General features: G+C 37.2%; 2 long non-coding RNA genes across 2 annotated transcripts in view; one reads left to right on the top strand and one right to left on the bottom strand.

The window, feature by feature from the left end:
- The window catches only part of LOC137204634 (uncharacterized), a 269332-nt gene extending 252058 nt beyond the window's left edge, over nucleotides 1–17274 (top strand). Inside the window, exon 3 of the long non-coding RNA XR_010933762.1 lies at nucleotides 17229–17274. This is a non-coding gene — a long non-coding RNA (uncharacterized lncRNA). The remainder of the gene's footprint in view (nucleotides 1–17228) is intronic.
- On the bottom strand, nucleotides 345–27261 carry LOC137204633 (uncharacterized). Its single transcript, XR_010933761.1, has 4 exons — nucleotides 27147–27261; nucleotides 26952–27009; nucleotides 4153–4291; nucleotides 345–976 (listed from the first exon to the last, which is right to left on the bottom strand). It is a non-coding gene; the product is annotated as an uncharacterized lncRNA (long non-coding RNA).

Here is a 27261-nt window from a genome sequence, read left to right as displayed (position 1 = left end):
TCCTAGAGTGATAAACCTGAGTAGGAACTGTGAAGACCAACTGTGAAGACCAAAATTTCACCAACTGTGAAGACCATACTACACCAAACAGCGTGACCTTTATCTTCAAAGATACGCAAAACCATTTGAGAATTTGAAGCAACAAGATGGCATATCATGAGGCTTGGGTTTTAGAAAGATCACTTGGCTGTAGTGTTGAGAAGGGATTGGATCTGTGGAGAGCAAGACCAGAGGCTCTTCCTTTGTTTTGTTTTCTTAAAAGTGTTTGTTTGCCTTGTTTTAGCATACAATGAGGCATTTTTCTCCAGGATTATTCTCAAGCTCATAGGTTTTGGTTCGTGGATATTTTTATTCATTCATTCATTCAACAAATATTTGTTAAATTGCTCACTGAATGCCTGACACTGTTCTAGATTCTGGAGGTGCAGCAGTGAACAAAAACAAGTTTCTTCCCCCATGAAGTTGCCATTCTTGGGGAGCAGACAATAAACATACATGTAAAAATACAATATGCCAGACTCTGGGGGCTCTAAGAGCAAATAAAGTGATGGCAGGGGAGAGGAGTTAGAAAATAAAAACCAGGGTTAGGGCAGGGAAGGTCTTACAGAATATTTAACTTTGGAATTACATAGCATTTATTCTTGAAGCTGGATGCAACTGGGCATTTGCAACATCAACAAAATAAGGAGCCACGAGGCCCATGTTGTAAGAAGGTGCTGTGCTTCCCTTTCCTCCCACCTTCAGTTTTCAGTCTCTCCGTGAGTCTCACTTCCTCCTAGCATCACCTTTCAGGCTAGTTTCAGGCTGAAAAACCAAGTTTTCCCTAAACACACAGTTTGGATCACCCTCCACATCCTGAAAAGGATTCTGATTCCATGGCATGAAGTAGACTTTTTACTGGATTACCTTGAGTTTAGGATAGACATGTGATCTTCTCTTCATTATCCAATCTTGTTTTGCTCCCAGCTTCTATAGTCTACAAAGATCAAGAATCAATGAGTTGGTGAAAACATCAGCAGAGAACTGATTTCAGAATAAGTCTCAAGCTATAAATTCCACAATTGAGATGTAATGGCACAGCATCAACTTTAATTGTGCGAGAGAGCTGATAATATTTAAAGAAATGTACTCTTGACACCTTTTTTGCTCTGAAGATTATTTTCAATTAAATTGATTCCTATTATTTGTTCTGATATATCAAAGCCATTCTTATATTCATTCTAATCTCTTTTCTTCTCTCTATTTTTCTGCCACTGCCAGAGTCTAGGACTTCATTGCCTGTTGTTTGGTCAATTGAAACAATCTCTTAAGCGGTGACAGGGTCTCTTCTCCAAGGTGATAAACCAGATTGATTTTATTTATACCTCCTGTCATGTTACATAGGTGCCCAAAGTGTTTATTGGCATGCTGACTGTCAAAAATATTCTTATATTTTAGTTTGAAAGGGAGGGAGTATGTAAAATAGGGATGACTAGTATCTACATGTAATAATTGGGTAATAAACAACCTCTTCCCTCTCACGTCTCTGTAGCTTCTAAAAAACATTTGTTTTTTTGCTCAGGCTACATGTTAGAGGCTGTGGGTCGGCTGCCATGGATCTGGTCCATGTGTCTTTTCATTCTGGGGACTCAGACTAAAGGAACCAGTTTTGTCTGGAAGTGGGAAATGAGCAGGCACTCTAGCTGAATCAGGATTCCCCTTGAAGCTTCTGCTAAGAACTGGCACATGGCCACTTCTGCTCACATTTCACTGTCCTAAACAAGTCACGTGTCTACAGGAGGCACCATGGGTCATAAACGTAGAAGGGGTAATGATTAAGGAGTAATACACATGTAATATTCAATGTTTGGCGTATGGCAGATTCTATATAAGTATTATTATTGTTGTTAGTATTATTGTTAGTCTTTCCCTGTACATAACAGGCAAATTCCCAACTCTGGGTCAGTGTTACTATCCACTTTATCTTTCCCCTACCCAATTAGTAGAAAACTGCTGAGAAAACTAAATAAGCTTGTACAATGGTGTCCCCATAAAATTAGGACCTCAGCATCATCTGGATCCCTTGTGATTCTCAGCATTTTCCTTTTTCCTGCTTTAGCTTCCACTTTTACTCCCCTAAATGTCTATTTCAAACCTTCACCACTTTCCTTCAGGTTACCAGAAAACCCTCTTCCACCTGTCCCTATGCAGATAACTTGCCCACTTGACAAACTGGGAAAATTGAGCCCATTAGGTGGGATCTCATTGCCATTTCTTGGCTTGTCCAGCCAACCTGCAAATTTGGCAAAGCCCATTCTCATCCTTATTGCCCTTCAGGAAGGTAACAATAGTTAAATGTCTATTTTTGTGTTCAAGGCCAACTTCTCCGTCTGTGTTCTTCATACTATATATTTCTGCCTTCTCTTATACAGGATCGTTTATCCCCCATTTTCTCCTATGTTTTCACCTTTTTTCTTATTCTTTTCCTAAAGGATATTTGAACCATGTCACATTCACTTTCATATCTCTTTTACCACACAGCATAGTACTGTGATATGACATGTGTTTCATACATATTTGTTGGATGAATGCACAGTAACTCCCAGAAGCTTCCAGTAGTCAGCAGCGTCTTCTCAGGGTCAGGCTACTACTTGCTGCCAGCCCTCCCTCTAACCTTAAAGCCTGTACTTCAGGTTGACATTGTGAATGGCTACGGTCTACTGTGCCACTGATAAAACAGTTACTACTTACATAGCAGTTACTATGTCACAGACACCATTCCAAGTACTTTACATGTGTTAACAAATTTGATTTTTGTAACAACTCTATGAAGTAGGTTTATTATCATCCCTAGTTTACACACCCAGAAAATGCAGAGACTGAGGGGTTATTAATATATAGGTGCTATGTTCTTTTCTGTATGAATATGTAAAGAAATAAAAAGTATAGACAGATAGACATAAATATAGATCAAATCTGGTTCTAGCTAGTAAACTGTCAAGCCTTAGGGTTGCCTCCTGGGTTTTTTCTTTGAGTAAATGAAGTCCATAAATAGATAGCCTGAAGGAGCCAGAAGTTAGTAGAAATCATCACTTAACTGGTTACGTGCCTCAGAATATAAATGAAATACCCTTCCCCCTCCACTCTTGTTGGCTCCTGATGAAGCTTAAGTATTTAACTTTCCTGCTTCACTCATTCTGCTGTTGCCACAGCAACGAAAGAATGCCATTCTCTGCTCTTGTAGGTACCTTACAAACACAGTTTTTTGAAAAAGGCAGTGAATCACATCTTTTAAAAAACAAGTGGTCAACATGGAGAACTACCATTTAAGAGTTTCTTAAGGCTTAATGTATAGACCTCAGTTTTTTTCCTAGCAAAATTCTGTTTTAAGCACACCTTATGCCCTGTATAATACTGAAACCTGAAAAATCAGGTTTTTATGAAACTAGAATCATACCAAATATGCAGCCCTAAAATGTACTTACTTGTAACTTATTTATAATGTTCCTATCATCTTGGAAGGGGTGGTACCTCTCTGAAAATTTGCTCTTACAATCTTCATGGTCCACATTTTAGGGAAAAGTCATATATATTTCCTTTGCCATTTTTAAGCTTCTTTTCCTTCTTCACGTAGGCATTCTTTAAAAAGATTTTGTAGTGTATTAATACATTTTAAAGTTGAGACAAATGATAGCAGAAATACTGTTGCTTTAATGAGGGCTCTTTCAATTGCAAATGACATAAATACAGCCCAGGCTTGATTAAGCAAAGGGAAATGTATTATAAGACAGCTTGAGTACCTCGCAGAACCCACAGGTAAGAACACGGCAGCATGGTGAGAAGAGAAAGTCCAGTGAGCATCTCAGACAAGCCTGGATGCCCTCTATCACTCAGCTCCATTTCTCTTTGCTCTTGGGCTCCCTGCTTCTCTCTCACTGCAGACCATCTTTAATGTCGTGGTGGAAATATGGGTAATGACAGCACCTAAATATTACAGCCAAAGCCAGTAGAGAGATATTATACTAACTCTTTTTCCTCAATCTAAACTAAATAAATAACAAAGAAACAAAATCTAAGAGAGGAAAAGGGACTACTCATTGGCCCAATTTGGGTCAAATGCCACCCAGAGAACAATCAGTACTAACCAGGAGGCAGCGTCATGGAGCGCCTTACTTGGTTTATTTGCAGTAGGATCGAGCACTTCTTCCTTTTTGAAACTCATCCTTCTCTTGGCTTCCTGGACACCATTTTCCCTCTGTCCTCTCTTTATCTTTCTGGATGCCTGTGCTCAGTCTCATTGCCTGTTAAAGGTCTGTGTAGAGAACAGACAACCATGTTAAACCCCTTCCTCACAAGACCTCTCTGTAGCTATTGAATTTAGCCCAGGTCAAAATCAAAGAAGAGAAAGAGGAGAGCTAGCTTGGATGTACCCCAGGGTAAGTCCTTCTCATTCTAGCAATTTGGATCCTTGTGTAAGCAGCTCTTTGCAAAAAACTGCCCTCAGCAGGAAGCCCCTTTTCTTGTCACTCTAGCAAAGCTATATTGTAACTAACTTTTAAACCGGGCACCCCCATGTTCTACTCATCTCCAGCCCAAGCACACCTTTCAAATCTTTTAATTACACAATTCTTTGCCTAACTTGCCTGCACGCAGTGGGGAATGGTGATGACTCTGACCCCCTATCTCAATGATTAACTGAGACTACTTCCCTTTAAACTTTTCACGGCCAAGTAGGATCTTCGGAGATGGTTTTGGGGGGACGTTGAGTCCCCCCATCTCCCCAGATTGCTGACATTCTGATTAAAGGCACTTTTCCTTTCTATCAACATCTTTAAGTATTGATTTGATAAGCGGCAAGCAGCGGGACCCAGTTCACTCGAACACTTGCACTGTCAAACGTAGCCCCCTGCCATTTCATCTTTTTTTTTAAAAATAAATTTATTTATTGATTGATTTGGGCTGTGTTGGATCTTCATTGCTGTGTGCGTGCTTTCTCTAGTTGTGGTGAGCAGGGGCCACTCTTCGTTGCGGTGCGTGGACTTCTCATTGCGGCGGCTTCTATTGTTGCGGAACCTGGGCTCTAGGTGCACAGACTTCAGTAGTTGTGGCACGCGGGCTCAGTAGTTGTGGCTTGAGGGCTCTAGAGCTCAGGCTCAGTAGTTGTGGCACACAGGCTTAGTTGCTCCGCGGCATGTGGGATCTTCCCGGGCCAGGGCTGTAACCCGTGTCCCTTGCATTGGCAGGCGGACTCTCAACCACTGCGCCACCAGGGAAGCCCTGGCACTTCATCTTAAAGCAAAGTGTGCCCTATTAACAAATTCTTCCAGTACTCAAAGAACTCCTGGTCACTCTTCATATTTTTTATTTTTAAATACATATATTATATATAATTATGTATATGTGTACGTCTATACAGATGTATGTATTCAGATAGGTTTTCTCTAACATTCAAGGCAATTGTGCAGTATAAAAGAGAAAGATGAAGCAAAGCAACTTGAAAAAAATGGGTCCCAATGGAAATAAAAAATTCAAGAAATGGAAAAGAAATTAAAGGCAATAAAACCCCAACATATATGTACCCTGATTATTAGAATCAGAGAGATTTAAGAGAATTTTATAACCACAGAAAAAGAACAACATACTATGAAATAGAATTTTGAGAGACCAAGATGAGCTATTGGCAATTTAAAAATGTGCTTGCCAAAATTAGAAAAAAAGAAATAGAAGATAACATTTGGGAAATCAGTTCGAATGTAGTACAAAAATAAAATATAAAAGGTGTAAGAATCTCAAGCTAGGATCCAATATCTGAATAGTAGGAGTAAAATAAAAGGAGAGTGAAGAACTAGGAGAGAGGAAACTATAAAAGAAATAATGCAAAGACATTTTTCAGAGTGAAAGGAGATGTATCATAAATGTTAAAAGGGCCAGTGTACCACTGAGCATAATAAACTAAAAAGACCCATATCTAAACACATCAATGTGAAGTTTTAGAACCTCAAGGATAATAATAAGATATTTTTAAAATTTTAGGGAGGAAAAGGAAGTTAAGCTACAAAGGAAAGACAGCCTTGTCTAAGACTTTTCATTTACATTATGGTGATAGAAAATAGAGGAATGATGCCTTCAAACACTGAAGACAAATCTTTTCCCATCTAGAATCCTAAACTTACCTAGAATACTGTTCAAGTGTGATGGCAGAGTATAGCCATTATCTGATTAGGAAAATTAATACGCCAGATACCCTTTCTTCAAAAATATGAAAATGCACATTAACAAAATAATGGTGTCAGCTAAGGAAAAGAATGACTCAGGAAACAATTTCTACATCAGAAAGCAATAAAAGATAAGAAGAACCATCATTAGTGGCCTATGGCAGCCTAGAGGGCAAGCACTCAAGATTTCAGAGGGCTGGAGCTGGTGGGAAAGAGGTCCTGAGGAAGAAGAATGAGACTTTATAGAATTAACAGTAAGATGGAGAACTTGGAAAAAATTGAGGAAAAAATGTAGGCATAAAATTTTATGATCAGCCCTCCCCCAGTTAAAGTATGGAATAATTAGGGGCAGAGACTAAGCAATGAGGAAAATAGGTCTAAAAGGGCTGAAATCTAGATGCTGAATAAGTTAGCTGAATGCTAACTTATGTGGTCAAATTAGACCAGTAATGAGACTACCATCATGTTGGACCAATCACTTTCTGAGGAACAGCTATCAGTTTCATACCAGGATTGATTCCAGAAGCACACCCATAGTCTCTTTCCCTGAGGAAATTACAATCTGGTAGAAAATCAAGATAGAAATGAGATAATACTGTTTGCTTCCAAAATTCAGTGGTGACCCCATGTAGAGCAGAGCTTGGCCTATGGTCCACATATACAGAGCACATTTGCAGAGCTGGGGGCGATTCCCCTGTGGCAGGCCAAAACTTATGAACTAAGCTCTCCCTTTGGCCACTCCTGTCCTCAATTTAAAGCAATGTAGGCATGGAATAAAGACTGATGTACATCTCCTCTTGTCCCTGGAAATAACTGCTTTGCTATTACAGGTCTCATTTTCCTTTCAATTCCAGGTTTAACTGCCCTGACTGCAACAAAGGCAATTCCTCTGCCAGGGTCTTCATCAGTCTAGTTCCCGGAGAAACAACAGTTTAGGAGCTGAGTCCAGCACTCTATCTCGTAGGGCACCAGTTTGACTCCCTATAAAGAGATAAGGCCTTCTGACATTTCAGACTCTGCTTTACCCTAGCTCAGTGCCTCTGTCTTTCTCCTCCCATTTTCTCCACGTTCTTTTTATGATATAGACTGATTGTCCTTTAACATATATCTTCATACTACTTGTTCTTCCTTCTATCTTTTCTTGACTTGGTCTGCTCCTCCAGACTGACATACTTTCAACCTATGCTATTTGTTCCTCCTTCCTATTTTGTCGCATATCTTCAGCTTTATTTGTCTTGCCCTTCTCTGTCCTGCCTTGTTTTTTCATTCATTCATTCAGAAATATTAGGCACTGCAGTAGGATTGGGGATAAAAAGTGAAATGGTCCTTGTTCTAAAAGGTTTCACAAATCTTATGGGGGACAATTAAGTGGAAGAGTAGAAGATGTCAGGCCTTCAATCGAGGTACAATAAAAGTGTTTTGGAGATGCATAGGTCTTAGTACAAGGATAGCATAAACCAGTTTTCCCTGATGCCTAGGTAAAGCTTTCCTGAGGAAGTACAGAGTGAGCTGGATTTTGAGGGATGAGTAAGAGTTTAATAAAAGAGGGCCTGGGATAAGAAGGGAAAGTTACTCTAGGTGAACGGAATAGAATGTACGGAGTTGCAAATTGAGCTACTCTACATCTGTAGTTACCTCTAGCTATATTTGATTCTTCTCTTCCTGGGAAAGCACCAGGAATACCAGCATCAGCACCTCCATCATTGTGTGGTGGAGTGGTCAAAAGAATTTTCCTGAACAGCTCTTACACTGGATAGGAGAGCTTACATCAACTCTCATTGAAACTCCCCCTTCTTCAACCTCTTCTTCCAGAATTTCTCAGGGTACCATCTTATTCCCAATATGGGCAACGGTGAAATTTGTAAACAAATTCATCTTTTCAAATATTAAACAGATTTTTTTTGTAATGAAAGACATTAGAGGGATTTTTAAGCCTATATTTTGAGAGGTTCAAACAATAGTCTCTGAGGGCAACTGACCAAATGCATTAGAGAAAGTCATTTGGAAACCTCTTTACTGCTTTCAGAAACAAGAGAATTGAACTTCTCTTTTGCAGCCAATTCTCTGCAGCCACACACACACACACACACACACACACACACACACACACACAAATAAAGGTTTACTAACACTCTTTCTCCTGAGAACACTATCTACTGTGAACGGTGCCAACAGCTGAAAGCATCGAGCCTGCCCTCGCGCTGTGAGAACACGGCTCTCTCCCAGGGTTTTCCCAGATGCTCATTAAAATCCAAAGAGTACCCCACAGGATGTGTTGTTTAGTCCAACATCATAGCTTTCAGGAAGAAAAGAATTTCAACTCGGTGTGGGAAGATGGACAAAGTCGAACACCATGGTAACTGGGTCAAATTAACTCTTTTAAATTGGAGCTACCAGCAAACGAATGGCTGCTGACCACACATAGCCGTTGAGAGCATTACAGCTTAACTTCTGCCCTGTGGGAATTCTGCTCTTCCCCAAACTCCACGGCGCTCATGTCCCTTACTCCCTCCATCTCTGTGGCTTTTCCCTTTTACTCTTCTTTCCTCATCTCAGTAACTGATTGATGTTTTACTCCTATCAGATTGGCCTCTCTGGAATATCTCACAGATCTAGAAAACATGTTTACTTCTTTCACAACTACTGTACCCATAAACTGGAACCACTTCTTCCCAGGCTTATATCACACATGGGAAAGAGCCACTTGCCTAACATTCTTGTCAAACAACGCACAGTATCACCAGAATGCTTCGTTTTTTTGCACAGCAGGAGTCTTGGGGAGATGGGTAGAGAGAAGGGCACTAAAAATAGTTGTGCCCTCCTCTAAGTTGGATACTTATTTTATATGCTGAGTTATAATTTCTTCTGTTTTATTTGTTTTATTGCTCAAATTGTTCCAGGTTTGGCCACTGAGCAACCCTTCTATTGGCTCCTATATACCTCTGACACACTTCTATCAATGTCAGTTTATTTATTTATTTTCCACTCCCTTACTTTCTAGCGTTACAAGATGCTCCAGGCTCATCTTGTACATTTCTTGCCCCAGTCCTAGAATCAGCCATTTCTTCAGGGATACCTGGTCCTTTTTTATTAGAAATAGTATTAGAAACCAAGATCTGAACACTAGTTGCTCAGTAACTTTAAGAGTTTAAAAGAGTCCAGAGACTAAAAGTTCTTTAACTGCTGGGCTCTTCTAGTACAAGAACCACTTAAAAATTATGAATAATTAACCTATATGGATGTATGGGAGGAAGTAGTGCATTGAAAAGAGTACAGAGTTGGGCTTGAGTCTAAGCTCTATGCCTTAGGGACAGTGTAAACTTGTATAACTTAACCTACTCTTCTAACTAATTCCTCAAGCTCACTCAAACTTGACGAATGAGCTTTCACTTCTTTGTATTTTCCCAAAGCATAATAAGAAAATCTTATGACAAATATCAAGCAGTGAGTTATATACATGTATATTTTTTAAAATAAAATATTTCTACTTAATGATATTTCATGATCTATAGTAATTATTTACTCAGGCACTATGAGTAATTTTAATCCATTATATCATTTAATTGTTGCAGCAGCTCTATGAAGTTTGTACTATTCTTATTCTCATTTTAGAGGTAAGTAAACTGAGGCTCAGTTAGGTTAAGTTAAAGTAGAAAGATCCTAACAGTGTGGCAGGTGCATATCTGGTTCTAATTAATGTTATTTCTCTTGTCTTCTTTCAAATATGTAATAAAAAATTGTTGAAGAGTAAACTTTTGGGCTGTCTCACAGGCCAGGGAGTTGCTTACCATATCTTACTCTTGCCAGGGTGCCTCACAGAGTCAAGCATGCTGTGGCCTTACTAGTGAGTCCCCTGGCCAGAGGCCATTCTCTTCTTGCCAAAGTTAAAGTGGCCTATATAAAGTGGCCTCTTCCCGAGCTGGTACAACAAGGACATAAGTAACAATAACCACCAAAATAACAATATAATAGTAGTTGAGATTCTATTCTGTGTCAACCACTGTGCCAAATATTTAATATTCATCGTCTTCTTACATTGTCACCACCAATATTTCATGTCTTAACTATTTTTTTAGGTGAGAAAACTGAAGCTCAGAGTGATTAATTTTATTTCCCAAAGAGATACAAATTGTAAATGGCAGAGCCAGTGTTTGAAGCCAGGACTGTGTGATTCTCAAACCCATTTACTTAGAATTATACAGGGAAGAACAGCAGTTGCTGGCAACAGAAGGCTGCTCAGGGCATTTTTCAGAACCCAGTAACAGCAAGGAACTTCCCTGAAGTTCTAGGGCTGCAAAGATTTTGTGCAATGCAGATGAGGAGTAGGGCTTCTGAGAGCTGTAGAAAGATAGCTGACGAAGGCTTTATGCTCCAAGTCTGACCCTGAACAACTGCAGATAGATCTGCTGAGAAGTTTCAGCAGTAGGCACAGAAGTTCAAACAGGGAAGCAGAGATCAATGGGCACAGGAAAGGGGACCAGTGTATGACACAGAAGTAGGATGAATGAGAATTGAGGTAGGTCTAGGGCAGACATTCCTGGCAAAATGCATCATCATTTTCATACTGAGGAGAGATTGGATCTTAACTCTTGACTTATACTCTCTTTTATTTATAGTTTGGATATATGCATCATGGCAGACAGTATTTTTTAAAAAGACTTTTTGGTGGTTAATTTTATGTGTCAACTTGACTGGACCTCGGATACCCAGATCTTTGGTCAAACCTTATTCTGGGTGTCTATGGTGGGGGAGAAGTGCTTCTATATTCTTTTCAAGTCATGTAAGAGGGCCTCCAACAGAGTCACACAGAGAACTTGGTTTCTTACTGCAGTGAGAAATCTAGAGGACAAGAGATGGCTGGCTAGCTGCTTTGATGGCTGAGGGAAAAGAGTTTGATGCTAGGATAAGTTTGGACTACCCTCTTGCCTTTTGTTGGGGTAAAGGATGCTAATTTCTTGTGGACTTAGAGGTGGGTTAAGTGGGGACAGACAGACCTGCCCTATAGATCTTTTTAATTCTTTTCAAGAATACTACATGAAAGAATGATGGAGCATCTGTTTAGAGTAAGTCATCAATGCAAGAAGGGGTGAGGGATGAACACTTGCACAGAGGAAAATGAATCACCTGTTCGTGGGAATGTTGCCAGCGATCTCAGAAGAATTCACAAGGTATACATCAGCTTTATGCACCTGCCTGGCTCTGACTGCTGGGATCCATCTTAATGTGGAACAGTCAACTCAGAAATGCTCTGCTCCTTCAACACTAGCCCAGCCTCTTCCTCAATCTCTGCTCCAACCCAAAAGGGGTGAGGAAACTTGCTCAGCTAAATGGGACTGAAGACTAGAAGGTGGGAGAAGAGAAGAAAGACTGCCTCTCCTCTGGCCTTCTACCTACAGAAGACCCTAACTGAGGGAGAAAAGACAATTTAAATATTGATAATTTGAAGTTTTGATTATTAAATGGGATTAGATATTTTACAATTTCTGAATTGAAACTGTACTTCAATAGATATTCAGTCAGTAATTATTAAGAAACTATTATGTGATAGGCACTGTTATAGATTTGGGGGATAGAGCTGTGAATAAGTTAAATTTGTGCTGTATCAGATGGTGATATGTGCCGTGGAGGAAACAAAGCAGGGAAAGGAGTAGGGAGTTCCAGGTGTGGGTGAGTAGGTGATCATGAGAGGCCTCTTGCTAAGATGACACTTCCTGTTAATATTTTCTGTTGAATTTATTTTATAAAAGTGAAGTTGTGTCTTCTGTTATTTTTAAAAATTGTATTAGGGTAAGTAATGCTAGCTGTTATTCAGGCAAACCATGCAATCTTATTCTCTTAACATTATAGAAGTTTACTTTTAGCTTGTGTCACAGGCCATTGTGAGTCATAGTCATTCAGGGACTCAGGCTTCTGGCTTACAGTGGCCTGTCCAGCCCCCTAAGCCCTCAGAGCCAATGCATGTGGAGAAAGCACGGCTAGGCTTTACTGTGTTGGCCTAGAAGAGACAAACTTCGCTCTCACCCACATCCACTGGCAAGAATAAGTCACCAGGCTATGCCTGATGCAAGAGGGTTTTGTTTATGGGGAAGAAAACATGGATTTTGGAGAACATTATGAGTCTTGGGCCCACAGAGAGCTTGTTGGTTTGAGCGGATGCAAATAGATAGTTAAACTCAAATATTGGGACACTTTGGGCTGCAAGGCTGGCAAATTACTTTAAGCAAAAATGCCTGATGGGTCTATTTCTGATTATGTGTGCAACATGTTATATGTAATTATTTCAAGTACTAGAATGCAAGACAAAAAAATTAACAAAAGTTTTATTGTTGGGGTAGAACAGTTACGAATACCTTTTTCTCCTGTACTCTCTTTTTTATTCTTCCTTTCTTATACAATGAAAATAGGGAAAATGTAGTTCAAAATCAAGTAAAAAATTTGCTTGAGTTAATGTTTGTTATATTTTTATAGAATGTCATCAAAGTAGCAGAAAGTTTTTATTCTAAATTAAAAATATAATTTATCTAAAAATACGTGTCCTGAGGCACGGGTCCCCGCAACCCCCAGGGCGGAGAACCGGTGCTGGTCTGCAGCCTGTTAGGAAGCGGGCCGCACAGCAGGAGGTGAGCGGTGAGCCAGCGAAGCTTCATCTGCCGCTCCCCCGTCGCTCCCCATCGCTCACACTGCCGCTTGAACCATCCCCCCCCACCCCCATCTGTAGAAAAATTGTCTTCCATGAAACCGGTCCCTGGTGCCAAATAGTTTGGGGACTGCTGTAACGATTCTTACTTATTGAACAATGTATCAAGAAGTGAAAGGGCATTTGTAATATTGCATGTACCTAAGGAGTTAAAGATTGTAAACGTACCCAACATCATATCTTGCTCTGTTTTAATACCAGATTATTGGTAGGTATCATTTACTTCAAGAAAAGCAGGGAAAGTGTTTCAGTTGAAATGTAGACTAAATCCACATAAACAACGTGTAAAGAAGTGTAAAATTATATTTTGAGTGCTATGCATGCAGCTAGTATGTCATTTCCCAACATTTGAGTATCCATTTTTTTCCCAATATTGGTTGATTAGTTGACCTAATAAGTTCCACTAACCAAGATCAGTAGAGCTGAAAGATTATTATCTCTCTTAAAAAACTCTGGGGATTAACTTAATAGACATTTATCTGTTAACTTAGGCTTTTAAAATCTTTTTTTGTTTTTTGCCATAGAAGCTTCAGATTAAATAGTATATACCATCATTACACTTAGCATAGAAGAAATGGCATTAGCTTTAGATTTTAAAAACACTAATAATAAACCATTTCGATAGAGTTGAAGACATTCTATACTTTTCTCTGATCCCACTCACTCTCCTCTCTGCCCAAAAGTAACCTCCACTCTGAGTTTTGTCTTTATTACTTACTTATGTCTTTATAACACTTTTACTTATATATACACCCATAAAAATATGTATTATTGCTTGGATTATTTTAAAACTTTAAGTAAATAGTATTATATTGTACAGATATTTATGCACCTTTTTCTCTCCACATTATTTTCAAGATCTTTTTCTTGATGATATCAATGATCTTATTTCATGAATATTCATTACCATATAATATTCCTTTGTGAACATGCAAAATATAGTTATCCATTTCCTATTGATTGCCACTTAGATTGTTTCCAATTCTTCTTTCTGAATAATGCTAAATAAATAGTCTAGTATGAGCCTCTGTGAAAATGTGGGAGAGTGTTACTAGAGTATGTACTTTGATAGAGAATTATTGGTAAATTGCTTTGTAGAGGTTAATAATGACGATCCTATGAGCAGTGTATGTGAAATCCAATTGGTTTAACATTAGACGCTGTCAGAGTTTTAAATTCTTATCAAACTAGTAGGAGAGAAGTGTTGTCTTTTTGGGTTTTTTTTGCGGTACGCGGGCCTCTCACTGTTGTGGCTTCTCCCGTTGCGGAGCACAGGCTCCGGACGCGCAGGCTCAGTGGCTGTGGCTCACGGGCCCAGCCGCTCCGCAGCATGTGGGATCTTCCCGGACCAAGGCACGAATCCGCGTCCCCTGCATCGGCAGGCGGACTCCCAACCACTGCGCCACCAGGGAAGCCCTGTTGCCTTTTTTTTTTTTGCTCCTTCCTGATTGCTAATGAATTTGAACATCTTTCTACACTGTCATTGGCAATTTAAATTTCTGCCCCTGTGAATTGACTATTCATAAGCTTTACTCATTTGTTTATTTGATTGCCTTTTCTTAGTGATTCATAAAAGATATTTATAAATTTCAGCTTTCTCAATTATATGTGCATCAAATTTATTCCCTCAGCTTGTGGTTTCTCTTTCAATTTTATTTAGTGTCTTTTGTCATATGGAAGTTTCATCCAAGGTCTTAAAAGTATTCTCCTGTAGAGTCTTCTAAAATGTTAAGGTTTTTCTTTTTGAATTTAGATCGTGAATCAGTAGATTGTTGTGTATGATGTGAGTTATAATTTTTTTCCATGTACTCATTTGTCTTAGCACCTTATAATGGATGGAATATATCTCCACTGGTTTATAGTGTGACTGCGGTCATTTATCAGGATTCCTATGCCTGTGGATTGTTTCTGGCTCCTTATGTCACAGGCTGGAGGTTCAGAAGCAGTGCTGAGATGTAGTTTGGTGTGCAGGGTATTTATTAGGGATTGGCATCTATGGAGGGAAGAGGAGGAAGTAGGATTGCGCAGATGAGAAGTCAACTTGTGATGCGTGGTATGAAATAAAATTCATATTTTATGGCAAGAAAAGAAAAATTTAAACATGAAAAATTTTTTCTGCCCTTTGGCCCCCTCTCTCCCCTTTACTGTGCATTGTGTATCTGCATAATGCATCGACCAAACCTCCCATCCACAGAAAAACCTGATTGACCACAAACAGCAACATTCTCCTAGACCAACAAGACAACTCCTTAAAAGATAACATTCCTTCTTAATCTTGTAAGGGGCCATGATGACCCATGGCCCACTATTCGCTAGATTGTGTGAACTGTCAATAATATGTCATTCAATGTACAGCCCTCTGTCTGAAACCTCTATAACTGTGCTTTGACCTCTAGTGGGCGGAAAAGTTCTCAGAGCTTTCTGAGAGGCTGTTCCCAGGTTATAATTCTCAATTTGGCTTGAATAAAATTTTCCATTTCTTTCTTAGGCCGACTGATTAATGGCTAAGAAAGACTCAGCTAACCCTACAGAATGCTCTGAATATAACAACCCCTAAAAATTGTACCCCAGTGGGCAAAAAGCTCCAGCCTTTATACCCTCTCCACAATCAGTCCTTGGATTTGGGTCGCTCTGGGAAAGGTGTACCATGGGGAAGGCAGCCGTCTGCTGAGGCAAACCCTGAAGGATCTGACACCAGAAGCCAGCCACACACAGCGTTAGTAGCAGCTCATACAAGGTCTTTCCGAAAGAAGGCAGACCTCTATTTCTGCTTTGCAGATAGGTTCATCTGTACCATTTTTCTACATTCCACATATATGTGTTAATATATGATATTTGTTTTTCTCTTTCTGACTTACTTCACACTGTATGACAGTCTCTATATGTCACCAAGGGGGGAAATGGGGGGAAGGATGAACTGGGAGATTGGGATTGACATATATACACTACTATGCATAAAATAGATAACTAATGAGAACCTGCTGTATAGCACAGGGAACTCTACTCAGTGCTCTGTGGTGACCTAAATGGGAAGGAAATCCAAAAAAGAGGGATACATGTATACAAATAGCTGAGTCACTTCACTGTACTGCAGAAACTAACACAACATTGTAAAGCAACTATACCCCAATTAAAAAAAAAAAGAAAGAAAGAAAAGAAGGCAGACCTCATGGAGCATCTTCCAGTCCACCACATTATTCTGTTCTATTTGCATATTATTCTTTCTTTATGTTAAGAATTAATATTTTGTAGTATATTTTAAATCTCTATACCTGGCTAGTCTTCAGAACCCATTACCTACGTTTAGCCCTTTCTTTTCTATTTTGAGGTTTGTATACCAAGTTCCAAGAAAAACTCTAGATTTTTATTGAAATTGCATTGAACAAATAATTCAGAAGGAAATGATGTCTTTATGATATTATCTTGCTATAAAATATATAACACAGGTTATATAATTAAACTTAATTTATAGTTTATTTTATGACCTTTATAAAGTTTTACACTTTTCCCATGAATTTTCACATTTTATGTTAAATCAGCTCCTACTTATCTTAAGGTTTTTGTAGCTATTTTAAATGAGATTTTTCTCTTTTGCTGTTTCTAAAGTTTTATTACTGATATATTGGAACTCTTGGTTTTTTATGTTCATTCTGGAAAAAGTGTTGAACTTTGTTAGTTCTAATGATTTGTCTATAGATTCTTTCATATTTTCTATGTAAACAATCATCATCTTCAAGGTAATAAACTTTTTTTGCCTAATATCATCTTTCAGTTCTTATGCTTTTAATTTCTTTATATTGTCTCCTTGCAATAGCTAAAATTTGAAGTATAATTTTGAATGGAAGCTTTCTCATTTTAAAAGGAATGATTTTAAAATTTCATCATTAAATTTTACTTTAGATTTAGGCTTTTCATAGGTAATTTTCATATGTTCAAGATAGTCTCTAGTCTCAGCTTGCTAAGTTTTTTCAATGAATGAGTGTTGACTAGCATTGTAGGCTTATAGACATCTTCTGAGATGGATTTTTTCTTTTACCATCTTAATGCTGTGTTCTACATCATTAGATTTTCTGATGTTGCATACTCCTTTGTTCCTGGGTTAAAACCAAGTTGCTTATGATTCATCTTTCTTTATTTGCATTTTATATTAGAATTTTACGTAGCATGTTTACATGTGTTCAAAAGTGAGATTGGCCTATAAATTTCTTATCTTGTGCTATCTCTGTCTGATTTTAGTTTCCAGTTATTCTAGTACTATAAAATGAGGCACTTCACCCATTTAGAACATTCTTTGAAATAATTTGTTGCAATAAAAAATTATTTTTTTTCTTTGTCAGCTTGGCAAAATAAATCCTATATAGAAGCAGTGGGAGCCTGGAGATTCTGTGGGTAAGTGAGGTCATTGAGGGTAAGATTTTTTTGTTTTAATTTATTTTCTTTCTTTCTTTTTTTTTTTTTTTTTTTGGCTGCGTTGGGTCTTAGCTGCTACAGGTGGGATCTTTCTTTGCAGCACGTGGGCTTCTCTCTAGTTGTGGCATGTAGGTGTTTTCTCTCTCTAGTGCAGCGTGTGGGCTCTGTAGTTTGCAGCATGTGGCTCTCTAGTTGAGGTGCACGAGCTCAGTAGTTGTGGCATGTGGGCTTAGTTGCCCTGCAGCATGTGGGATCTTAGTTCCCCCACCAGGGATCGAACCTGCGTCCCCTGCATTGGAAGGCGGATTCTTTACCACTGGACCACTAGGAAAGTCCTTGAGGGTAAGATTTTTAATTATCAATTCAATTGATTTACTGGTCATTAATTCATTCACGTTTCCAATTTTTCTTGAGCAGCTATTTAAACTTTTAAAATTTAAAAAATCTTTAATGAAGCTGTGGTCATGTCCTCCTTTCATTCATATGTTTTATTCGAGTCAACTTTTTCCTTGGTCAATATCTATAAATATTTATGTTAGGTAGTTTGCTTTTTTGATATAATACCAACTTTATTGAATCAATTATTATCTTATTTATTTTCACTTTTATCCTAATTATATCTTTTGTTTTGTTCTTTATGTTATTTCTATTGTTGTTTTGCTAGCTGCTTGACTTAAATGCTGAAATCATTTAAAAAACCTTTCTTAATTAAAAAAGTGTATTCAAAGCTATACTAGTTCTGTTAAGACTGCTTTCAGTTATAACTAACAGGTTTATAGGTTGGTCTTTTAATTTCAATTTTAAATACTTTTTCATGACCAATATGATTTGATCTTTATCAAACAAGCTGTTTAGACTTGCATATTTAAGTTACCAATCATATGTGCTTTTAAAAAGAACTGTCATAAATTACTGATATTTTGTGCTAGGTTCAATGGTTATTGAGAGGAAACATCAGTAGAATCATGCACTTAATGATGCAGAATTATGAATTAGTTAAAGGCTAATGTGTTAATCAAAATTATTCTTTTTATTATTATCTTTATTATGTGGTAATAGGACAGCCAGTCATAAACAACATTGTGCTTGGTAATGATGATAGTTTTCCAGGGGAAATATTCTGTTAAGAATATGAGAACTAGGGCATAAACTCTTAGTGTTTCCAAAAGATTAGAAACCTATTTGGTCTCAATTTTTTAAACATGTGACTTGGATAGTCAGTCCTGTTTAATTGTCTCATAGCTCAGTGCTTTTAATGATCTAAATACTGCCATGCAAAGGAAGGAATATACATATTTTTCAATTGTAGATAAGATGGAAAGGAAAAATACATTTCTACAGATTATTATGACAAGTTCAGTAAGTTAATATCATTTACCAAAGAAATAAGTTATTGTCTGTCTATTGCACATCTGCAAAAATTTATCCCTGAACATCTATGGATTAGATATACTTTCTATACTTTCTAAACTTAAATTCCAGACTTATTCAGATTTTGCCAGTTTTTCTACCAACATACTTTTTCTCTTCCAGGATCCAGTCCATGCTGCATTTAGATGTCATGTCTCCTTAGTGCACTCCAATTGGTGACAATTTCTCAGTTTCGCCTTGTTTTATTTATGTATATATGCATGTATGTATGTATTACAATTTTAATAATTTTGAGAAATATTGCTAGGGTTGGTATTTTGTAGAATGTCCCTCAATTTGAGTTCATCTAATGTTTCTCATGTTAGACTGGGGTTTGTGCCAGACTATTTTGATTTTTTTTTTTATCAAAAGAAATCCATGGACAGAAAAAAAAATCATGGCTTCAGAGTCCTTTTTTTTTTTTTTACCAGAAGGTAATTTAAATGAAATTATAATTTTATAGTGTAAATTGTTGGATCTGAATAGTGATGAAGAATTGAAGATGACATTTTGAAAATTCAGTGTCATTTGCTTCATTTTGGATAAAAGCTTAAAAAAATCCTGAGATCTCTTTTGAATTTGATTTCTCTACTACTAATGTTATTAAAACAAAACAGATGAAACATTTTATAAGTATATTATCCCCTTTGAGGAGTATTTTTGCCAATCTATTTTAAACTAGATAAGTTAATAGGCAAAAAGAAAGCTTATTTGTCACATTAAAAACTTCAAATATTTATCGATATACATTGATATCATTCAAAGTGTTTAAGAAGGAGAAATCATTATTTCACTAATAACTATTTGCAGAATTTCAAAAAGTTGCTAATGTAATAGTGATTCTGTATCTTTCTAAAAATTTTTATTGAAGTATAGTTGATTTACAATGTTGTATTAGTTTCAGGTGTACAGCCAAGTGAATCAGTTGTACATAATATACATCCACTCTTTTTTGTGTGTGTGTGTGTGGTACGTGGGCCTCTCACTGTTGTGGCCTCTCCTGTTGCGGAGCACAGGATCCGGACACGCAGGCTCAGCGGCCATGGCTCATGGGCCCAGCCGCTCCGCGGCATGTGGGATCTTTCCGGACCGGGGCACAAACCCGTGTCCCCTGCATCGGCAGGCGGACTCTCAACCACTGCTTCACCAGGGAAGCCCCATCCACTCTTTTTTGGATTCTTTTCCCATATAGGCCATTACAGAGTACTGAGTTCCCTGTGCTATACAGTAGGTCCTTATTAGTTATCTATTTTATGTATAGTAATGTGTATATGTCAATTTCAGTCTCCCAATTTATCCCTCCCCTCCCTTATCCCCTGGTAACCATAAGTTTGTTTTCTACATCTGTGACTCTATTTCTGTTTTGTAAATAAGTTCGTTTGTATCCTTTTTTTAGATTCCACATATAAGCGATATCATATGATATTAGTCTTTGTCTGACTTGCTTCACTCATTATGACAATCTCTAGGCCCATCCATGTTGCTGCAAATGGCATTATTTTGTTCTTTTTTATAGCTGGGTAATATTCCATTGTGTATATGTACCACATCTTCTTTACCCATTCATCTGTTGATGGACATTTAGGTTGCTTCCATGTCCTGGCTATTGTAAATAGTGCTGATTCTGTATTTTAATTGTCTATATGCAAACTTTCAAAGTAGATGTATAATTTTTGAAATTATTTTATTTTTTCCTATATTGTGTTCATTCTGATTATATTTATTAAAATGTAGTTTTATGTCTATTGAATATCATAAAAATTTGCTTGTATTTTGCATGTCTGGATTTTTTCCATTTAACTTACTATAATAATTCATTTTTATTTTACTTTAGAAAAGTATCAGATTGGAAAAAATATGATTCTTTACCAAAATTAGTTTGATTTGCATTGGTCTAGACTGTATCTTATCTGCTGCATTTAAAAATTTTTAACAACTTTTTTTTTCCTTCCAAGATTTTTCATGTCTACTGATCCTTGTTACATTGCTTTTGCTTAAAAAATTCAGTTCTAGGGGCTTCCCTGGTGGCGCAGTGGTTGAGAATCTGCCTGCTAATGCAGGGAACACGGGTTCAAGCCCTGGTCTGGGACGATCCCACATGCCGCTGAGCAACTAGGCCCGTGAGCCACAACTACTGAACCTGTGCATCTGGAGCCTGTGCTCCGCAACAAGAGAGGCCGCGATAGTGAGAGGCCCGCACACCGCGATGAGGAGTGGCCCCCGCTTGCCACAACTAGAGAGAGCCCTCACACAGAAACAAAGACCCAACGCAGCAAAAATAAATAAATAAATTACTAAACTCCTACCCCCAACATCTTCAAAAAAAAAAAAAATTCACTTCTACTTTAAAGGAAGTTTTATTTTTATTTTCTCTTTTTTAATTTTATTTTTTATCAATATATATTTTTATTGAAGTATAATTGAGTTACACTGTTGTGTTAATTTCTATTGTACAGCAAAATGATTCAGTTATACATATATACACAATTCTTTTTTTAATATTCTTTTCCATTATGGTTTATCATAGGATATTGAATATAGTTTTCTGTGCTATACATAGGACCTTGTTGTTTATCCTATTTTCTCTTTAAATATCTAATTTACATTAATTTTAAGGTATTTTTCCAGACTGTTTCATAAAAGTAATTTCACTTGAAGTAAATTCATTAGCTGCTTGTTGATTTTTTAAAATTTCTTAGCATTAGATATTTTGGAATTTTGGTTTTCAAGTCTTATTTTGAGTAGAAAATTTTCTATGTGTTTGCTTTTTATTTTATATTTTTTGTCACTCTCTCTGCAAACACTTTTCTGGCTTTGAGTTTTGTATAACAGTTGCATCCCTCCAGACTCCCTGGCTGCTGGTCCAGAATCAGGTCTTATAAGTGCATCTGGGATCCTCCGCCATCATGGTTAATGGGATTATGAAGATCCTGTTATCAGACAAATGGGCAACTTGGTTCAGCTCCTAAATTTATGCTTTTTGTGTTTCCTTGGGTCAGCATCCTTCTAAAACCACATCAAATCATTTCTAGTGACACCTGTGGTCCTGGCTTCAAGCAGATTTAGGCTCGGGTTTTCTAGCTCTTCAATCTCCCACCCACAAAGAACACCTTTGAGCTTTTCTATCCCAGGGGAACGGAATGCCTGGCCCCCAACTGCCTGCTCCTGGATGAGGGGCCAAATTGGCCTCTCTGCCTTCTGTTCTGCTCATGATTTTAGGTTTTGTTCTATTTTGGACATTGGTGATGTTGAGTCTGGAATTCCTATTTCATATCCATCATCACTATAACAGCAACAAATAAATTTAACCAAAGTCTGAATCTATAGATCCATTTTGACAAGAAGTTTTCAATGTTTCTCAACTCAAATGTTTTATTAGGAAAGCAAAATGTCAACTTTCATAAGCTGCATTTAATATATTTTCATTATTTCTTTAGTCATACAGACACCATCACTAGTGCTACCTGATTCAGAATTTCCATTGTTCAGCCTGTGATGATTAACTTAAACACAAAAAATTCTTGCTCCAGACATTGAAATTCAAATGAACTAAAGCCTGATCCCAAATTCTATTTCATTGCATCCTCTCACACTTTCAATAACTGAAATAATGTAATATGAAAAAAACATGGCATCATAGAAATTTGGTGTGTTAATTCCTCTTAGTCACATCAGAAAAGTAGCAAAATACATCACTCTTTTTTACAATGAAGTTTGCTTTCAATTATTAGTAATCTTTCCTTGCTGGCCTGTATCATCATTTTTTCAACATTTTTATGCCAATTTTTATGCCATGATATGAAGTTTGTGCTGCATGTCAAAACTTAAAGATGCTTAAAGTAGGGTTGGACAGGTAGAATTTTTCTGTGAATGAGTTATAGTGCTACTAAAGTGATATTTTCCTCTTTAAATATTAACCAGTCTAAAGGTGATATATTCATTATCTGTGTTTTATGATATAGATGATAGCTTTGCATGGTAAAACCTCCCAAATATATCTCTTGTCTACCTTTCTACTACTTCAGTGATTCTCCTTTTCACATAGTAGAGACCTCATAACCTTTTCTCTTGCCGACCTCCTGTTATCCTGTTTTCTCCTGTCTCCATTCTGCCGACTCTGTCACCGTTTTCATCCTGATTTCTCTCCACAAGCCTCTATTTCAGCCTTGTCTCACTCCTGCAGGGGGCTCTTTCAGGTCCTTACCCTTTTCTTTGCTCATCCCTCATCTCTCTGAGTTTGTTCTTGTCATTATGTAATTTAACCCTCACTCTGATTCTACAGGGTGATTCACCTCCTTGCACTTCCATTGTCCTTTTTTCAATCATGCCGTTTCCCCCTTCCATTAGCTTTTTAGTTATATTTCCTTTTATATTCTTCTATGAATTGCACTAGGGTTTACTGCATGCATGCTTGACTTATTAGACTCAAATATTTTTAAAAATGCTTTTATCATTTTCTGTACAAAGCAAAGAATGAACACTAACTCCTTTTATTCCTTCCACCTTTTGTGTTATTGTTTTCATGTATTTTATTTCTACGTATTTTAAAATCTCCACAATAAAACATTATCATTGTTTTACACTATAAATATTCATTTAGATTTACACATGCATTTAACCTCTTTATTGATCTTTTTCTTTGTAGATTTTTTTACCCTTCCTTTGGGGATTATTTTCTTTACCTGGAGCATTCTCTTTATTGTTTATTTCTTATGCTGTTGATTGTCTGGTGATGATTTAGTTTTTTTTTTTTTTTTTGTATGACAATGTCACTATTTTATCTTTACTTTTGAAGGGTATTTTTGCTAACTCTAGAATTCTAGACCATGAATTAACTTTCTTTCCTCACGTTAGAGATCTTGTTCATTGTGTTCTGGCTTCCACTGTTTCTGTTGAGAAAATGGCCATCAGCATTATTGTTGCTCCTTTAAAGGTAATGGGTCTTTTTACTATGGCTGCTTTTAAGATGTTCACTTTGGCTATAGTTGATCAGTTTTTATGTGATGAGCCAGCAATAGAGATTCCTGAATCTGTGACATGTCTTTTTTGGAAAATTCTTAGTCAATATCTCTCCCAAAATTGCTTCTTCCCCATCATCTCTATCCTCAACTTCTGGAATCCCAATTACACGTATGTTAAAATTTTCACTTTGTCCTCTATCAGGGTCAGGAAAGTACAGTTCCAGGGCACAGTTCTGCTCACCACCTCTGTTTGTAAATGAAGGCTGTTGGAAGACGGCCACACCCATTTGTTTGTGTCTTATCTATGCTGCTTTTGTGTTACAACTGAAGAGTTGAGTAGTTGTGACAGAGGTCATATGACCCACAAAACCTAAAAAGAAAAAGCTTGACAAGCCCTGTCTTATAATACTATTTAACTTATTTGTGTGTTTTCCACCTTTTTTTTTCCTTTTGTACCCTTCCGTCTGGATATATTGGCCTATCTTTCAGTACACTAATCCTCTAATCTTCTTTTCTGCTCTGTCTAATCTGCTACTGAATCCATCTATTGAGTTCTTAAATTCAGTTATTATATTTTTCAGCTCGGGAATTTCCATGTAATTCTTTTTTATATATTTTTGATTTCTGGTGAAATTTTCCATTTTGTAATTTATTTGTTGAACATGTTAATCACACTTATTTTAAAGTTCATATTTTGTAAACCAATATCTGGTATTATGATATGTATGGAACTATTTCTGTTTTCTGTTTTTTCTCTTGGCTTTTATTTATTTTGCTTTGAGTCATGGCAACTTTTCTTCAAAGGCCAGACATAGTAGTTGAAAAAGTGTAGAGATATTCTGGGACTCTGGTTAAAATGAACTTCATCGACAGAGAAGTTTCTTTCTGGTTGGCAGCTACAGTAGAAAAGATTACTTCAATCCAGAATAGCATTAAGCTGGTTGGAAGCTGGTTTTTAGACTTCTGTTAGGGTTGGTCATTTTCACATAATTCTTACTCTTACAGTGTAGTTCTTCCAAATGTCCTGGTTGGGTGCCTGGGGTATTTACCAGTGCCCTTCCTCCTTTGTGTATCCTGAAATGTACGTTTTGTCTTCCCAGCTTCATGAAATTTCCACTAGTACTGCTCAGCTTCATAGTCTCTTAACAGCTCCTTTCTGATCACCTTCTCATTCTGTCTAGCTTGTTACAAATTACCACAGAAGACAAGGGTGCGTATCGTTCTCTAATGAGCTTCCCTTTTCTCCGTGACCCCTGTCCCCTTAAGTCCTATCCGACTTAGTAGCTTTCTGGTGTCTTCCAATAGATTTTTTTTTCATGTGTATGTAAGTATTGTGAACAGCTTTTCTAGACATTCTTGGAAGGGTGGGTAAGCGTGGTCTGCAACAAAGAACTCAACCATTACCCTCAATAAGCAAATTCCTAATATTTTTAATGTTATTTTCCTCTGTTGCTTATTTCAGTGGACTTAGAACCTTAGATTTCTGTCTTTGGCTGCCTGTTCCGGAAGAAAATCACACTAGGGTAGGCTTTTTCCCTCTATGACTCTATTTTGTATTGTTTGCCTGTGGGGGACATCTGCTCTGGAAGGAAGCCACACCACACAGTTTCTTGATTTGTTTTAGCCTTAAAGGAATCCCTGTTGTACTGAAATGGTTGGTTTTGGCTACCTACCTCACTGCCTGCCTTTACCTTGCCAAATTAGGGATTTGATATACAGTTCTTCTGAGATGCCTTTATTTATTTCTCCAGCATCCTGTTTTCCATATTTGGGGGGAGTTGTGAGTCAATTAGGGTTGCCTCCTTCTACATTGAACCATACACCCTGTATCATGAAGAAGTTCCTCAAAGTTCATGGCATGCACATACCATTTTTCCTTACTTCCACTGATCATTCAGCTTTATCTCAGATACCTGCATAGCTTTCTTCTTGACAAACTATAGATCTTTGCCCAAATGTTGCTTTCTAAGCAAAGCTCTATCTGATAACTTCATTTAAAACAGCAAGTGTTCTTCCCACAGACAACAAATCCCCTACTCTATTTATTAGAACACTTAGCATCATCTGGCTTACTATACATTTATTTGCTCATTTATTATCTGTCTACCTCTCCTCTACCTAATTGCTACATCACTATAACCCGGAAGATTGTCAGGTACATAGTAGATGCTCATTAAGTATTTGCTGAATGAATGAAGGGTAAAACAGAAAAATTAAATGCATTTATTTCAAACCACTAGAGGGAAAAATAATCAATGAGAAAAATCAGTTAATTTCAGGGATCACTGTCCTTCATTGTATGATGGTCAGTGTCTTGAAAGCTATTGTTTCATATATTTTTCCATTTTATGATTGTTCCAAATGAGAGATTAAATTGATTTCCTGTTACTTCATATTGGCCAGAAGGAGAATTTCATGCTCTTTTATTTATTTATTTATTTATTATTTGTGTCTCTTCATAAGAATATGAGCTCCATGAAGGTGGAGGATTTTTCTGCTTCGTTTCATGTTGATCCCCTAGGACCTGGAACAGCACCCACATATAGCAAAGACACCATAAATATTTATTGGATGAATTAATTAAACAAATCTTTATTTCTTCCATGTCTCTGAAAATTAATTACAGTTTAATATTCAACATACTTCCAACTATATCACAAATACGACATTTTTTATGACTTTTCTATAGTCTTATTCTTCCATCAAGATCTGTCACAATGACTTGTTTTCATACATATTCTCTGTAACCTTTTTTATATAATGTCCAGTTATCTGGCCACTGGTAAGATTTTTCTTAGGTACAGCCCTGAGCATACGATAGATTTATGTTCTGAATCTAATTTACATATGGATATATTAATCTTATGTGACAGCAATGGCTTTAATCCTATAACCCTCTTTCTCCTGGGCTAGGTGGTTAGAAAGGGAATTAAGAAGACTATATTCCCATCATATTGCTGGGGCTTAAATTGAACAAGACTTGCCAATATCTTAGAGTCATCACTGTAAAAATCTTTGCATGAAGGGATTCATGTTGAAAGTATAAATCTGAAATGGATAAAAAAGCAATCTGTTATTTTGTCATTAAAAAATAGTGTTAAATCCCTTATTGCTACTAGCTACTTATTTTGTATAGCTGAACCTGAAATATGATATAAGAAATAATCACCTCATTTATGAAGTCTGTAAGAGTCGGTTGTAATCTCTTCATTTGGAAACTCATTAGCATGATTTCAACATGTCAGCGCAAGTCCATTTAGACATTATTATGTCACTTACCTGCAGCTATGCTAGATGAGTAAGTGGCACTCCAATTGTCAAGGGTTGAGTGTTACTGCTAGAAACAATATAAGCATAAAACTAAGAATCAGAAAACCTTCAACACATACTAAATTTGCAGACATTTTCCACCTGAATGTGGATTTTGAAAAAACAACAACAAGAATTTAAGTAATTCATTAAATCAACACTTACCTACATACATGAATTATGTTTGCTGAAGGCCTCTTCTTGTTCCTGTGGAACACAAAATAGAAAATGGATCAGATGACTTGGAAGGGGAACACCCTGCTTTGGAGCATTAGACATA

The sequence above is a fragment of the Pseudorca crassidens genome, chromosome 13 (assembly GCF_039906515.1).
Source record: "Pseudorca crassidens isolate mPseCra1 chromosome 13, mPseCra1.hap1, whole genome shotgun sequence".
In the NCBI taxonomy this organism is placed as follows: Eukaryota; Metazoa; Chordata; class Mammalia; order Artiodactyla; family Delphinidae; genus Pseudorca; species Pseudorca crassidens.
This window is presented reverse-complemented; position numbering and strand designations above follow the sequence as displayed.